Source organism: Venturia canescens, chromosome 11 (genome assembly GCF_019457755.1).
Source record: "Venturia canescens isolate UGA chromosome 11, ASM1945775v1, whole genome shotgun sequence".
Lineage (NCBI taxonomy): Eukaryota > Metazoa > Arthropoda > Insecta > Hymenoptera > Ichneumonidae > Venturia > Venturia canescens.
In genome coordinates, this window is record NC_057431.1 from 10,927,936 (window position 1) to 10,944,238 (window position 16,303).

At 35.3% G+C, this 16,303-nt stretch overlaps 1 long non-coding RNA gene across 2 annotated transcripts; it reads right to left on the minus strand.

The window, feature by feature from the left end:
- Window positions 1–10,698: 10,698 nt before the first annotated feature.
- LOC122418275 (uncharacterized) lies at window positions 10,699–15,348 on the minus strand. 2 transcript variants are annotated; one of them, XR_006262482.1, is made up of 4 exons: window positions 15,154–15,348; window positions 14,125–14,268; window positions 12,793–13,663; window positions 10,699–12,463 (listed from the first exon to the last, which is right to left on the minus strand). It is a non-coding gene; the product is annotated as an uncharacterized lncRNA (long non-coding RNA). The 2 variants fall into 2 exon arrangements; XR_006262481.1 differs by having other exon boundaries at window positions 12,793–14,268.
- Between the last annotated feature and the right edge of the window lie 955 nt (window positions 15,349–16,303).

Below are 16,303 nucleotides of genomic sequence, written 5' to 3' on the forward strand. Positions count from 1 at the left end.
CAAAGTGCCTTTGATGGTGTTATACTATAATATACAGACACATAAATTTTTGAATGTGTTGGTAACTTTTGCATAATCTTGAGCCCGTGCAAAGTTTTTTCTCAGCAATTACGCCACCAATAATGCTGTTTTTGGGCTCATTCGATAGAGAATTTCTCAATTAGCTGAAAGTTCAATTTTCAAAGTCGTACATAACTCATAGGCTTCGCAATTAAAGAAAATCACATGCCAATTTTACCCCCACCACCGCGAATCGTTTTATTCAGAGAAAGTATAGTCTCGGCGAGAGCCTCGGGCCAGCAGACGACAGGGCTATCAATGTACTTGTCCCGAGACTCTACCGAGTCTCTTGATATTCACGTGAACCGTGCGCCGCCTGCCTCGGCGTGATGCTTTCTGCGACTCTCCACCGGGACAACGCTGCGCTTCGCTCTGGCTTTGTAATATTTAATTTAAAAAAAAAGAAAAAAACTGTACCAAATACTCGTTCCGCTGTTCTCGAATCTTGATAAAACTTTTGACCAGAAATCGTATCGTGATTATGATTTGACCTCATTCTTTTTGTTAGTGCTACTAATTATAAATAAATTGAGACATTCTGGTATGTTGGGTATGCTGGAGAGATTGCCGTGAAGGGATGAGTTAACGGGGATGAGTATTCGAGGGATTGAGGCCAAAAAGAGCTGAACTCCAAGTCGATACTTTTGTAAGTTAACGATAAGTTTATTTGTGATAGATCATGCCCGCGAAGAATCGTATTTTATGGGTGCTTAAATTGGATCGATTTTGCTTCCTCATAGAGGAAGCTTTGTGACGATGAAACATTTTTTTTCCGATTTCCAATGTCAATGTGCTCAAAATGTCCCGAAACATCGAAAAATCATATCTAGAAAAAATGTCCGTGTGTGTGTGTGAGTGTGTTATGGCACTGCAAAATTCAAACGCTTATAACTCGGAAACGGTTTGATATACAGGGCTACCGTTTTGCACAGATTTTAATTTATATAAGCTTTTCATTCTCTGATAATTTTATCGGAATTTGTAAAAAAATACGAATCTGACGACGTTTTGAAATTTTCATAAAATTGTGTCGACGCTTTAACTTTCGAAATTTTTTTTTTTTTTTTTTATAAATAGACTATCATAATAGGAAGGTTCGTATTGAATTTGGGGAATATCGGTTGGGCGGTTTAAATTTTATGACATTTTGAATTTTACGAAAATATAAGTTTTTCAAAAAATCGTTTAACCGCTTTAATTTTTAGAAATTTTGTAAGATATTGTGTATATGTCTGTACTTCCTCGATACTTTCCAGCAAAGTTGTCGGAATTTTCTTTAATTTCAATGTAAATAGAAAAACGATGAAAATTGAAAGTTGCAAACTGTTTTTTCTGATGGCTCGTCATTCAGTCTTTTTTTATGGATTTAAATAGAGAGGTAAATTAAAGTTCGTAAAAGAAGGTAGAGAAAATACATTATTTCCTTGTATACAAAAAAATGCTGCAAATTGAAATTTGCAAATTGCTTCCTCAAGATGGTCAAGATGCACGATGCTCAAAGCTTCCTCTATGAGGAAGCCAAAATGAAAAATATAGCACCTCATAGAGTAAGCTTTAAGCATCTCGTGCATCTTGACCACCTTGAGGAAGCAATTTGCATCATTTTTTACTTCCCAATTAAAGATATAATCAGTTTAAATTAATGCCAGAGTTATTAATTTTAAATTGTTAATACATTTTTTCAAGTTGTCTGTTGGCGAATGAAATTACGAGTCACTAACTAATCAGGGATCCATCACTGGCTGAACCCGAAACTTCAGAGAAAAAAGTATTAATAAAAAGACAGAAGGCTATGACAGGAATGGGCCAAGCTAAGAAGAAACGAAATGCCGAAATAAGCAAATATGAGGTCACGACTGCTCGTTTTACCAATTTCGTTGAATCTTCAACGTAATATATCTTTATCACTGGTAAGGCAATTGTCTCGAATTTTTTCTCAAACCTTCATGACATACTTAATTAATATTGTGTACGTTTTTCTTAACCTCATAAGAAGCGTTCATTCCTTATATGGAAAGATAAACGATTTTTTATGCACAGTCCCTGTGTATTTTTTTTCGTATTTAAAAAGTAGTTTGGCCGTTCGATAAAGTGCGGTAAAGGTTCACTTTTTTTTTACGGTAAATGATAGTTTAAGGTCCCCTGATAACGATAAGCACAGTTCCGTGGCCTCTTACGGTGCAAAATATGGGATTATTTCATTTACAATTTGGAATTTTTAGCACTGTACCTTATGGGAGAACTCACAAGAATATTAATTTTTTTAAAATTGTTCAAGCTTCGAAAATCGCAGATTCCGTTTCTTTGAAACAAAACATTAATTTACGGGGCTTTTAAGAAAGAAAACATGAAAAAACTTTAGTTTTCGACGTGTCGAAAGCGGATGTCAGTCGTTACGTTGGACCGCTGCTAACAGCTGATTGAACTTCGGGCAAATTCGTGAATCATGGGAAATTCGTCAAATTTATTTTTGAGACTGACTCGCGTGCTTTCATTCGTCTAGTAGCTTCACTTTTTTTAACGAATTGACCATTTCTTTTTCTCAGTGCCATTACACCGATATAAACTTTCTTTTGCACAATAAAAATGTTGCCTACGTTATGTGTATTTCAAGTGCCACTGGTACCGACTCAATCATTGACTGGTCAAATTGAAGTATAAATTTCATCTTTTATGATATTTTTAAAGCATTTTATTACATTCTAGAGATAAAAATATTCTTAATGTAAGTGTTTATTAATTTTGTTAATAATTTAGAGTTGAATTTAATCAACATAAAGTAGTTGCAAACTTGACTAGTCATAGAACGGCCGAACTACTTTAAACACCTTCATCCAGAGTCGTGGCAACGACTCTGAGACAAGTATAGGGGAGAGCGGGGCAAAACGGGATACCCGAAAAATTTGGGAAATTTTTTGACTTTTTTTTCTTTTATTAATTTAAGTTTTATTTTTGTCCGATAATGAACAAAAAACATATTTTTTCCCAAACACCATGTTTTTTTTTTTAATTTCCACTGCTGTCTACGACAGTAATCGCAGATTTAGGGGAACGTGGGGCAAAGTGGATACCATGAGCAATTAAGCTAAATGTGTCGGTTTACATATGCGTGCTCTGTCAACTACTATTGTGTTAAAAAATTGATTTTTCACAGTAATTTTTCATATTCTGTTAAAAAAAATTATTGGGCAAAGTGAACTTTCCCTCGAAAAAAATGCTCTAATGACAATTCTGACTAACTGTCTCGAATGTACGGTGAAATTGAATGAAATTTGAATTAAAAAAAAAAATAGGGCAAAGTTAACTTTTTGAAAAAAAACAATTTTCATGTTCACTTTGCTCAGTTTTTTTTTCATAAAATTCAGACTTTATTCAATTTCATCGTACATTCGAGAAAATTAGTCAAAACCGTCAGTATTGGAGTAATTTTTTTGTGTCACTTTTTCCCATTTTCTAATTTATTTTAAATTTTGTTAAAACTTCTTTGTTTCTTGACTTTTCATTTCAACAGAAGAAAAACGTCGTCACAGCTCGCATTACCATTACAATATTTTAACACCTGAGTGCGTATGGAAACAAAGCTTATTCCGAGAACTGCTGAGGGTTACGTTCGAATTCTGGCTGTCATATCAGGTCGAATTAGTTGTTAGTTGGCAAGAAGAACATAGCTGCGTGACTAAATTTTCGCTAAATTTTTTTTTGTTATACGATTCCTGTACTTTTAGCAAAGAACTCTAGTCGAAATCGATCGAAGATTGGATCTACTGCACGTCATGTCAAAAGTGGGCCCTCACCTAGTGCGCAAGTGTCGATGATCATGATGATGTTAGTTATCGATGCAATTAATATCAAATTCATACGAATGAAACAATAATCTCAGTTTCTTAAACCTTAAAGACACGTCCTGAAATTGAAAAAAAATATTGAAAACTTATATTATCTTCTACTTTTGGCAAGTCTCCTTTGCCCCAAAATTTAAAATTTCAGAAAAATCCACTTTGCCTCGAGTGGCCACTTTGCCCCAGCTCCCCTAATTTGACCGACCATCACGCTGTGGTCACACCTGTATAAAAATGCACGTGATTCGGTGAATGAAGAATACAAACGTTAATAAAATAAAAATGCATCCAATGTGCATTGAATGAAAATCATAGTAAAAAAAAATTTCACCAATTTTTGAGCCAAATTGCCCCGGATTTTTTTTTTTTTTTTTTTAATTGGAAAAAAATTTCAGAACATTTCTTGGTTTTTGGGAGTAAAAAATAGACGGAGCTTTTCAAATTCCTGAAAAGTTCAATATTTCCTTAGGTATCCCGTTTTGCTCCGCTCTCCCCTATTTATACTATGACGAGTCGCTACCAAAGAGTTTTTACCGGAGTGATAGCGTTTCCAATTGTTTTTGTCTCAATAAACAATAAGACGAACTCTTTGAAATTTGACATGCGTGTCAGTCGACTACCCGTTGAAACGCTGTGTAAATTTCAAGACTTTCTTAATAAAATTGTTTCGTACATGAACTACCTTAAGAAGTTACAAATTCGAGGTTTCATTGCCTCGAGACTAATCGTTAAAAATTCTCTTCAAAGATTGGCGATTTTCAGTTGATCTATAATTTTATAGATTCCGGGGTTTTCTCTCATGCGAATATAACCTAAATTTTATTTTCGAAGTTTTGATGCTGACATCGAGGGTCGATGCGCTCGTTCGGGAGCATCGATATTTCGCCATCGATGCATTTACGTTGAGAGCGCTTAATTTATAATTCTTTATTTTATGAGTGCGTTATACGGACATAAGAGGTATATGAATCCCGAAACAGTTACGAGGCCAGGAAAAGACGTTGGTATTAATGAGATCATGGCCACTATTTAAAAATCTGCAGAAAAATCTGATTTTTTTACACAGCATAGAAAAATGTTCGAAAATTACGGTAAAAAAAATTGAGGGGAGGTTACCGAACATTTAAGCAAGAAAATAAGTGTTAAAAATTGGACATCGTAGTGGCAGTAAATGGATCGTGATTTTTCAATCAAATTTAAGGAATCGTAAATGCTGGAAAAAAAAATTAAATCATATACGTATTCGTTGAACATTTATCTTGTTAATGGCGTTATAAAAATATCAGGTCACCGAAACTTTAAGAATGAAATCATAAATTAACTACGATTATCGCTCACGATGAATCGTTGAATACTAGGTTCGGTACGACATCGGCAACACCGCTCTATCAGCTGTTTATATATATGTATATCGACGTATATCGTGTTTATTTGTGACGTGCTTACATTAGTGTATCGGTACTGTACAGGCGTGTATACTTTCTCGGTATAATTAATAGAAAAATGTTTTTTGTTCATATTTATACAAATATTGTGATAACAAAAATATTTGTAATCACAAATAATGACGTAACCTCAAATTCAAATAAATTGTTGGTTATGTGTATCAAGTCATATGTGAGTGACAAGCTATCAGTTTACCGTTAGCAAGGTAGATATATCTCTCCACCAACAACAAAGTTGCCAAATCAAAAAGTTAACTAGTCAAATTTTTACTAATAATGATATTTTTTTTATATAATTGATAATTACAACGGACTAATTGATTAGTTATGTTAATTTTTAAATCTATAAATTTTGAGAGGATATAATAGCACCAATCCCTTATCATGACAAAAAATTCAGTTGTTCAACGCTCGTGTGGTGGGCATGATCTCATTAAAACAGACGCAAAAAAGATGAAAGAAATCGACGAATTTCGTTCACATTCTCATGTCGAAACATCTCAACATAATTAAGAAACATCGAGCGATATTATACGCAAGGTGGCAAAAACCGAAATAAAAATCGTAAATTTTGGCTTGAATTACGAATATTCCAATGTTATTAAAAATGCTTTGAGCATGGTCTTTTCTAATTCTGGCTTCCTTTCAAATTCGTACAAAAAATCATTCTTAACCACATTTTGCACTACTTAAGAACACAGCCCTGAAATCGTGCTTCTTCATGATGGTACCTTTTACATTTTGTTGTAAAAAAAACACAATGCAATGTGTCTCCTCTTGTGTCATTAATACTCTGTGTTATCCTCTTAGACATGTTAAAAAGTAGAGACGTTATTAATGCATTAAATAAAAATCTTCAGAGTGTAAATGTTATCGAGTAGACTTCGACAAGAGTCAAATTATGTTGCAGCAAGTCAACAATTCTACTCTCAGTAAATGTATTCAGTTCTCTTCTAAATTCATGTTTAAAGAGCGGAGTTATTATCGAGAGTGTCACGTTAAAATAACACTGCGACAAAATAACATTCATCAAAATAACACGAAGACAAAATAACATTTGTCAAAATAACACGATGATAAATTAACATTCGTTAAAATAACACGAAGACAAAATAACATTTGTCAAAATAACACGAAGATAAAATAACATTCGTTAAAATAACACGAAGACAAAATAACACACGATAAAATAATGCAAATAATACAAAAAAATATCGTTTTAAGAAATTACGTGCATTGTGCGCTGTACAGAAAATTGTTGGCTCTTATGATGTCTCCTAACACTTTCCTAATTTCATTTGAATTTCAAAACAAAGCACAGGTTTCAAATCAACTATACTTCATTCTCACATATACACTTCTATATATAAATGTATGCGTATCAACAATACTTGTTGTGCTCAGAACCCACCCAATGATCCCGCACACACAACGGTGGTGCTCCGAACCCACCCAACGAAATTATTTTTTCGTATTTTGCTTATTTATTTTATATTTATTAAATATTTTATATTTATTATTTTTAAATTTATTAATTTAAAATTTATCATTTAAAATTATTTAAAATAAAATATTTTATATTTATTAAATATTTAAAGTATTTTGCCGTGTGTTATTTTGTCTTCGTGTTATGTTATCCGGTTATTTTTTCGCAGTGCTATTTTAACATGTAACCGTTATCGAGTAGAGCCGTCATGAGTATAGTTAAAAGAGAAAAATCGAAAAAAACTCATCACCAATTTTCAGATTTTTAACTGCAATGGTTTGTCCGTGAGAACGGTTCGAAAAACGTTATGACGTCATAAATCGATATATTCGCGTATGTAAGAGTGCGGCAGGGCTCTCGCTGGCTTTTCTTTTATACTTTTGTTTTTTCTTTTAAGATGATGGATCAGTCGGTAATCACACCTCGAATTTTCGACATTGAAACTCTTTGACCATCGTTCGTCCGATTAAAATAATAAAAATGTCATCGTACGCAGCACGATCGCAAAAATCCGATGACATTTTTATTTTTTCGACCAGACGAACGATGTGGAAAAATTTTCTTTTCAAAATTTGCAGCTATCTCTCTCGCACTCACGGTTGTGATTACCGACTGATCCATCATCTTAATACTTGGCGTCGAGTCGCTACCGCGTCTCTTGATACTAGTTAACAATTATGTCGGTAGCCATTTTCGATAACAACTCCGCTCCTTAAGGAGGTTGAAGCGTATCTTATGCTAAAACTATTTTCCAACTTTGCGCACATTAAAATTTTTTAAACAGAAAGCTTAAGACAGTATTTAACTTCTGGCGGGATATGCCGATGGTTCACCGTCGTGAAATTGAGATATTTATTGTTGAAGTTTGCAATTTTTTGAAAGCTTCCATAAGAGCCCATGTTTAACCTTGTCATTTTCAACAATGAATATCTCGATTACCAGGCGGTGAAACCTCTTCAAATTTTTTACACATAATTAAGGGCTATTCGAGAAGATTCACGTAAATTTTCAATTCATTATTTTCGAATAATAAAATCTAATGTATTTTTCGTATCATGTCCTATATATATCGCTTCAACTTCCTTAATAACTACGGATCTACGTAGAGAACGTCTGTCCTCCTTAAAATATCACATCCTATGGATTATACATGAGTAGACGTAGAGATGTTATAAATTTTGGAGTAAAGATTTTAGAAGCAGAGTTGTTTTCGATTACCCAATGATACCCGGAAGAGAATTTGTTCACAAATTTTGATCGCATCGTCAGATTTTTTATTTTTCCTTTAAATAAAAATGATAACCGAGGTGAGACGCTGACAAGAAAGTGAATACGAGCGAGTTGAAAACTTTTCTTGCGTACACATAGTTGACTTATTTTATTTTTTTTTTTTTTCAATGCGAAGTAGATTTGAAGATTGAAGAGGAGTCCGAGAGCAATAGTCAGCATTAATCACAAAGCGATCTTTCTTTTCTTAATCTGGTTTGTCGTGCGCCGGGGGGGCCTCGATCAAACGATCGGGCGCCGGGGGACTCGAGCTCGGAATTCTCGAGGTCAGAAAGAGAGAATCGTTGTGAACGGGACGAAAGGAGCGACGAGGGGGTCAGGTCGATTCGATATTGTGGCGATCGGAGAGATGTCATTGAGGCGTCCACTTTGTGGTCTCCCCGTTTGCTTCTCTCCCGGCGGATCGTCCGTTACTCTCGGTCCGGTGCTCTCGGAGTCCATATTCTGTGTGAATGTTTTACGGACAAGGGGCTGCATTTACTCACGAAAGTTGAACTCATTGCGCGCCCAACGAGGCTATAGAAAGAGAATAAAAAGAGAAGCCGATCGTGGACGAAAGAATATCGAACTCTGTTGTACCTGGCGCTCAGTAGTTTCTTGTTTTCTCCATCGCATGATCGGGATCGGTTCGTATCCCGCGCGAGAGTGCTCTATGAGCAACGGCCGCCTGGCAAATCTCCACCTGCGGCATTGATCGTGATGATCTTTCGATTCTCACGCCGTGTCTTTACATCCACCACGGAGGTCAGATATCTCGTTCGAGAGCGAGCGATGAACCTCCCGGTGTCTCCTTCCCTTTTTCGATACCCTCCCGCATGAGCCGAATCGAAACTGATTTTAAGGTTGATCATGCCTGTAGGATCGTAGATTTTATGGGTGTCTAAATTGAGTCGATTTTTACTTCCTAATTAAAGATGTTATCACTTTAAATTAATGTCAGAATTATTTATTCGAAATTGTAAATACATTTCAACATAACTTTTGGCGAATTAAGGGTGAATGATACAAAAGTCGAAATAATTAGAAATTGATCAAATTTGGTGATAATGTTCTTCAACATCAAGTGCGAAAACAGAAATTTTTTCAAAATTTTCTTCTATTTAGTTATCAAGTAATTACGCATTAAAGCAGATTTCTTATGCCCGGAATGTATGCCTATATATATATGGAAACGCTATGCTTATACACGTGAACTTTAGTGATCAATTACTCGATAACTGTACAGAAGAAAAATCTTAAAAAATTTGTATTGTCAAATTTGGCACTAAAGAATATGTTCACCAAATTTTATAAAATTCTGATCATTTTGAATTTTTTTATGTTTTTAGCATGGTTTAGCATGGCAACATTGTATCGCCTGTGCAATATATCCTTAAATTGTGAAGTAGAAAATTATTGTTATGATTGCTTGAGGTTCTTGTCCGGTCGGAAAAAGAAGAGTATAAAAATGGGGTTTCGTTTGTTTCGAGACTTTTGCGGGGTAAAGATTTGAGATGTCATGGGAACGAATGAATAACGAAGGAGAATAAAAATAAAATTCTGAATACAAGACGTGAAAAATATTGATTAATAAATATCATCCAACTTATTGTATAAATTATAAAAAAGTTATTATTTTATCTACGACAATTACAAGTTATTAATTAAACGAGAATCCATCACTGACTGAACTCGAAATTGCATTCGTCCCTGGCTCAAATACTCTAGTTTTTTATGTTAACAATCGTATTAGAGAGGACAAAGGTTAAACATGAAGAAACATGAATCAAGAAAAAGGTGTTAATAAAAAGACAGAAGGCTGTGACAGGAATGGGCCAAGCCAAGAAGAAACAAAACGCCAAAATAAAAGCAAATGTGAGGTTATACGAGTGCTCGTTGCCAATTTCGTTCAATCTTTAAAGTAATATATCTTTATTACTAGTAAGACAATCGTGCACTTTTTCATAAACTTCGTAAGAGGCGTTCATTCGTTATATGAAAAGGTGAACGATTTTTTACGCATAGTTTCTATATTTTGTATTTTTCTTTGTATTTAAACACGTTTATCTAAATAACCAACAAGACGAAACCTTTAAAATTTGATACGCGTGTCAGTTGACTACCCATTTAAACTCTGAGTAAATTTAAGGACTTTCTTAAGAAAATCGTTTCGTGCATTAAGGATGTATGTAAAAAATATCGACGTGTCAAATTTTTCATGAATTTGAAATATTTAATAGAGTTGATCACGTTGCATCGATTAAAAAAAAGAAAAAGGTACTTAGCCGATGGTTAAAAAGAAATATTTAAGAATTAAAGCCGCATTTAACTCCGTGTCATTTGTACCGGAAGTTGACAAAATCGAACTAAAATGAAAGTATACGAATCGTTATCAACGCACGGCCAAAAAAAAATTTTTAGAAACTTCAAACTTTTATCGATTTTTTCACGTAAAAAAAAACTACTCTTTCTGATGTCGTTGTGGAGATATTTGGGGTTAATTTTTGACGTTTCAGCGGCGTTCGGTAGGTTAGTACGTCCGCCATATTGAACATGTAATTTGATTGACTCGCTTGTGCTTGACCACAGTTATCAAATTGGATATTAATTTTATTAAAAATTGTAAATTATGATTCAACATGACATAGTTTTTTTTATTAAACATTATAAAATGCAAACAGAAGTGATTCGCCATATTGACATTTCAACATAAGACATAACCTTAAAAAATAAATAGATGTACTGCGGAATTGACCTTATATACATCCTTAAAAATCAATTTAATCGCCAATGTTTTTTTTTTTTTTTTTTTTCGAATCTTCGAAAAATCTTGGCACTGAGATGCTGGAAAGTCTCTGGGATTTTATTGGCTCACGTTACGTAACCTCGAAACGTGAGAAAAATTAAAGAAACGTCTGAAAAGATGGGCGTTGACGAAATTTATATCGACGAGAAGCACTCTGGCCCATCATTGTGCTAGGAACTTGGGTCATTCGGTGTGCCTGTGTGTTGTTACCAAATGTAACAGTCGAGAACGATATTCCCACTAATCAAAAGGCGATCTTGCTCCTGCCTTGGTCGGATTTCCATTGAAAGGAGATTCGAGAGCAGACACACGTTTGGGGAGCACCGAAGTTTCGTCGCGAGCAACGAATCGCCGCAGGCTGAAGAAAAGCGACATGCGAGCAGGCAAAAGAGAATTGCGACAAGTAGATCAAGCGAGTTCTTTTGGTCAGGCTGCCTCGCATATGCGGCCGTCGTAAAAGGTCACTTTATAAGTTTTCCCACCCACTTTTATGAAGAGCATTGTGCGCTCGAGATTTAGTCGACACGCTCGAGTGGCCTGCAACGAAAACAGGACCTCGCCGCGTTTTTTCTTTTCCTTTTATTTTTTATCCCGAACGCTTCCAGTACGTCGAGCGATTTATCGTTCTGCTAGACGCGTTTGGCTGCTGGAACAAGGACCCTTGGAAGTCGCTCGCGTCACATCACGCGGGTGCAGTTAGACGCGCAGCACTGGAATCCAGCCGATCTCTCTTGCTCCGCGCGGACGACATCAACAATAAAAGATGAAAAAAGTGAGAATGAGCCGGGAAAAAAAATGAAACGCACGTGGCGACCAAGATCCTCCGCGTCGTTCCTCTTTGTCCAGACGACACTTCGTGTTCTCCTCCCGCTGGATTATTATTCCTGCTTTTATTCACCAACAACTATCTCATTTTTACCACTCCCACTCATGGCTCGAGACGGCTCTCTTATAATTTACGAAGTTTCAACTGGTTTCTTGCCATGGACGGATTACACCGAGTACCCGCCTTTACAAAGGAGTTTTGCCTCGACTAACTCACCTCCGCTCTCGGGCTCGACGCTCCGTATACAGATTCATATTTTTCTTTATTAAAATGCAATCATTTTATCGTTCGTTATCTCGCGTTGTTTCATTGTCTTGTTGAATTGCATTTTTTCTACAAATTCCAAGTTCAATTATTGGTTCAAACGTTTCAAGACATTTTTTTTTTTAATTAAACTTCAAACGACGTTGAAAATAATAAAGGTCATGAGGATCTTTTCTATGGATCGATGCAAGAAGATCTGAAATTTGGTTTTTCAGTTTTAGGTGAAGAGGAACAACTTTTTTGCATAATTTGAGGCGTTTGTTTGAGATTTTTTTAGCAATTTTGTATTTTTTTTTTCTAAGGAAAAACGCGACTGTTCATACTCCAGGAGCTGAGCTTTCGTTTGACTGGCAATTTTCCCCGACTTACTGAGATATCGCACGAAGCTGTTTACCGCTGATGGAACTTTCGAAATTGGGATGTCTGGATTTACTTCTAAAAACGACGCGGCCCCTTTGTCGCAGAAGATCACTGAAAAATAACGAAACGGGGTAACAAAATGTGCGCACGCGAAAATGGTATTCTGCTATCATACAAGTTCTCTGAATATTAAAAAAAAAACTATAAAAAAGTCGTGACTATTTTACTGCAATTTCGACCAAATGTGCATCGAGGCCTGCTTCAAAGAAGCATCCAAAATGCATTGTATGAGAGTATAAAAAGTGTGGAGAAAAAAAAAATTTCAAAACAATGAATATTGAAAAAAAAAAAAAAAGAGATTCGAAAGAATTTTTTAGTAATTTTTGTAAAAATATTAAAATTAAAATTTAGAGAAGAAAGAGTTGAAATTTTTTCTTAACTCGTTTCGCTTCTTGACACTTTTTATTTGCATTCTTCCAAAAGTTATTAAATAATTTAGCATTCCGCGATTGCTTCTGTAATCGATGTATTTTCAGTTCGAGGTAGTGTGAGGATAAAGTGAGTTTTTCCAGGCCTGTGAATGAGTTTCCTGAAAAAAAACTGATTGGAGAAAATTAGCGGGTTCTAGAACGAGGCAGTAAGTGATATGAAAGGCTCCGAAACGATCGAATCACGCTCGAAATCAGGTTTCCTTACAGGCGATACGAATTCCTGTTGAACTTTTGCACAATTGCTTTGCGAGCCAGTGCACCGGGTCGTCTCGTTGAGCGGTTAAAATTCTTGAGATTCCTCGCATCGCAGATGCATTTACAGGCTTCGCCCAGCGGGTGCACTTGTTCGACGGAGCTCTCGGGTTCGACTGCGTCCATTCATGCGTTCGAACGACAATGCCACCTTACGTTTTTCACGGATACAATGATTGTAAGGGAAACGGTGCGTGTGTATCGATGCCCCGGAGGTCTTTGGCCCGATTCATCAGTCTCGCACTTTTCTTCCCCACGTTTCATTGATCCGCCCATCAAGGAGCTGATGGAAAAAGAAAAATCTCCCGAGGCCTGAATGGTTGCAACGTCTAAAAAAAAAAAAATCTCGCCCAAACTCCGTCACCAAATTCATCTCTCGATACATTTTTTTTCTCTTTTCCACTCTATTTTGGATCACTCTATTCCACTTGTTGATTTTATCGCTGTTTACATTTCGTAGAATTTACAGTTCCCACACGATCGCTTTATTTCGTTCTTTTCACGGATGTCTCTCCCTGGGGGTGGTTCTCATGTCCGTGCGCAAGGATAAAGTTCTTTAACAATGTTCCTGTCGACAGGATGAAGATTAATGGAGCCTTTTTTTTCAGAAATTTCATCAGTGAGCCTCTTTCGAGTTGATTTCATTGAAAAATTGAAAATACACAATTAATGGAGAGATTTTGGAGAGTCGAACTTTTTGACCGTACATGGAGATAATTAAACGGTAATATTTAGCGTAAAATTCACTGTAAAATTCGCCGTGATATATTTGACTGCAGGGACGAATTAACGGAGAGTATTCATTCGTGTAACGCTCTGTAAAATTTGAAAGATTTTGCCAAATTTTCAGTTTTATAACAGTCAATATTGCAGATAGGACGTCAAAACTCACCGAATACTCCGGTAAAAGTTTCTACTTGGAACAATGAATATTATTTAATTTAAAGGAAAATTCAACTTTTCTCCCGTAATAAAGATTTAATAATAATATCATGAATTGCAGCTCGTCACCGCACTATCGTTACTCACGGTAATTTTTCAAATTTAATTCTCTCCGTGTAAGTATCAGGTAAGATGTTCTTTGTACAACTGAAGTATTGTTGATGAGGAGAATTCTGGCGAGTTTTTAAGACTTATGCGAAGTACCTCACTCTGTCTCAATTTTATTATTTCCTAGATGAATTAAAAAAATTTACTAAATTATTTTCAGTACTATTTTAGGTGCTATTTTTCGGTGCTATTAATTCAGTTATATTTTAGAGTAAATGAACCGAAGAAGCCCAACATTGATGTTGCACAAAAAACAATATTTTTACAGGTTTCTCGTTTTGGCTCGATCTTTTAAATATTATAATCTTGATTTAGACTCGTTCAGAAGAAAATATATCGCCTCGCTTCGTATTTTTATGAGCGAAACACCAATATTATAAACGATGAATTTCCTTTTCTCAGTGCACTTTCCAAAGTACCGATAAAAAATTATTTTTCTCGATGATCCCACATCACTAGCAGCATGTACGACATAAATGTAACAGCGAAAGTGTTCGTACGTTACGTGCGTTTCGAAAGTTGTCTAATACCTTCGTAGATTAGAATTTACATGTGCGAAACATAAAAAACGCACTGAGAAAAAAATTTCTTTCAATGAACTAAATCCATTTGGTTGTAAGGAAATTTAGTAGATGCAACTATTTTTTTTGTTGAATAGCGAATTGTATAGTTGATTCAAGTAAATTAGAAAAATGTCTTGCACTTGAATCGACTAAAATACTCTAAGGATATCATTTAGTTGAAACAACTAACACCATTTATTTGCAATAATATGCTTTTTATTTCCTTCAACGAAATGTTCCTTTATATATACCATTTCGAATTGATTAAACAGTATCATTGTGATAAATAAATGAATTTGTGTATTCAAAGAAATGGTGAATCAATACAAGAAAAAATTTGCTGAACGAAAACGATAAATTTGATTCATTTAAATTGCAAAAGCAACAAAAAATTTGGTTATATAAACAAATATTTGTTTATCTCAACAAATATTACCGAAGTTACCTGGCGGGAAAAGTGAGTCGATTTTCTCGCGTGTATGTCATCGCGGAGCTCCCATTACTCAATTGTACTTTTCAACTGACAGTCAGGAAATAATTTTTATAGATTTTTTAATGAACTGTGTGTTGTGTCCGCGAAGACCGTCGCGAAGGGACGAGTTATCAAGGACTTTTAATTTAAGGAATTTAGGCCAAAAGAGCTGAACTCCAACTCGATACTTCTACAACGAGTTAACAATAAGTTTATTTAAGAAGTTACAAATTCGAGGTTTTATTGCCTCGAGACCAATCGTTACAATTCTCGTCAAAGACTGTCGATTTTTGGGTTAGTCGATAATTTTATATAGATTTGGGGGTTTTCCCCTTCTCGTGCGAATATAACCTAGATTTTCTTCTGGAAGTTTCGATATTGACATCGAGGGTCTCGATGCGCTCGTTCGGGAGGATCGATATTTCGTCATTGCTGCGTTTGCGCTGAGAGTGCTTAATTTGTTTTAATGAGTGCGATGTACGGGCACAACATCCCTCCCCCCTTTGGGAGACGAAATTTATTTCGGCTATTTTTTGCACGGAATTAAAATAAATAAATTTGTGTGAAAATTAAATATGTTTTTTCATTCCCTTTTTTTTTAATTCCTTTTCCCACTTTAGTAGGATTATATGTTTAGGCTATAATAAAGCGTTTTGTGTGGCATTATTTTGATTATTATTATTCCCTCTGTTTCCCTGATTTCTATTTCGGCTAATCTGGCTATTTCCTCTTTGATCACCATTTTTATTTTTCCTGTTCCAGCAATCGTCATAAACGTCACCTGGTTTTTTGCAATAATTGTAAATGACAGAATGTATGTTTCGACTCGGTGTCGGTAAACTATTGTTTCCGTTACCATGATTTCTATTTCCCGAGTTTCTACAGTCGCGAGCGAGGTGACTTTTTTTGTTACATCTATTGCAAATAATTGTATTATTTCCGGTTCTTTCCGAGTTCCCTGCTGTATTTTTTCTTCGTCGATCGCGGCTGTGATAGCTTCATTAAGAGTCGAGTATTCCCTAGCTTTAATAATGGTGCACTTTAACATTTTCTTCTCCGCACCAAATGTTGAATAAAAAAACAAAGTGATAGGTTTTCATAACTCATTACCGAATATAAGTCA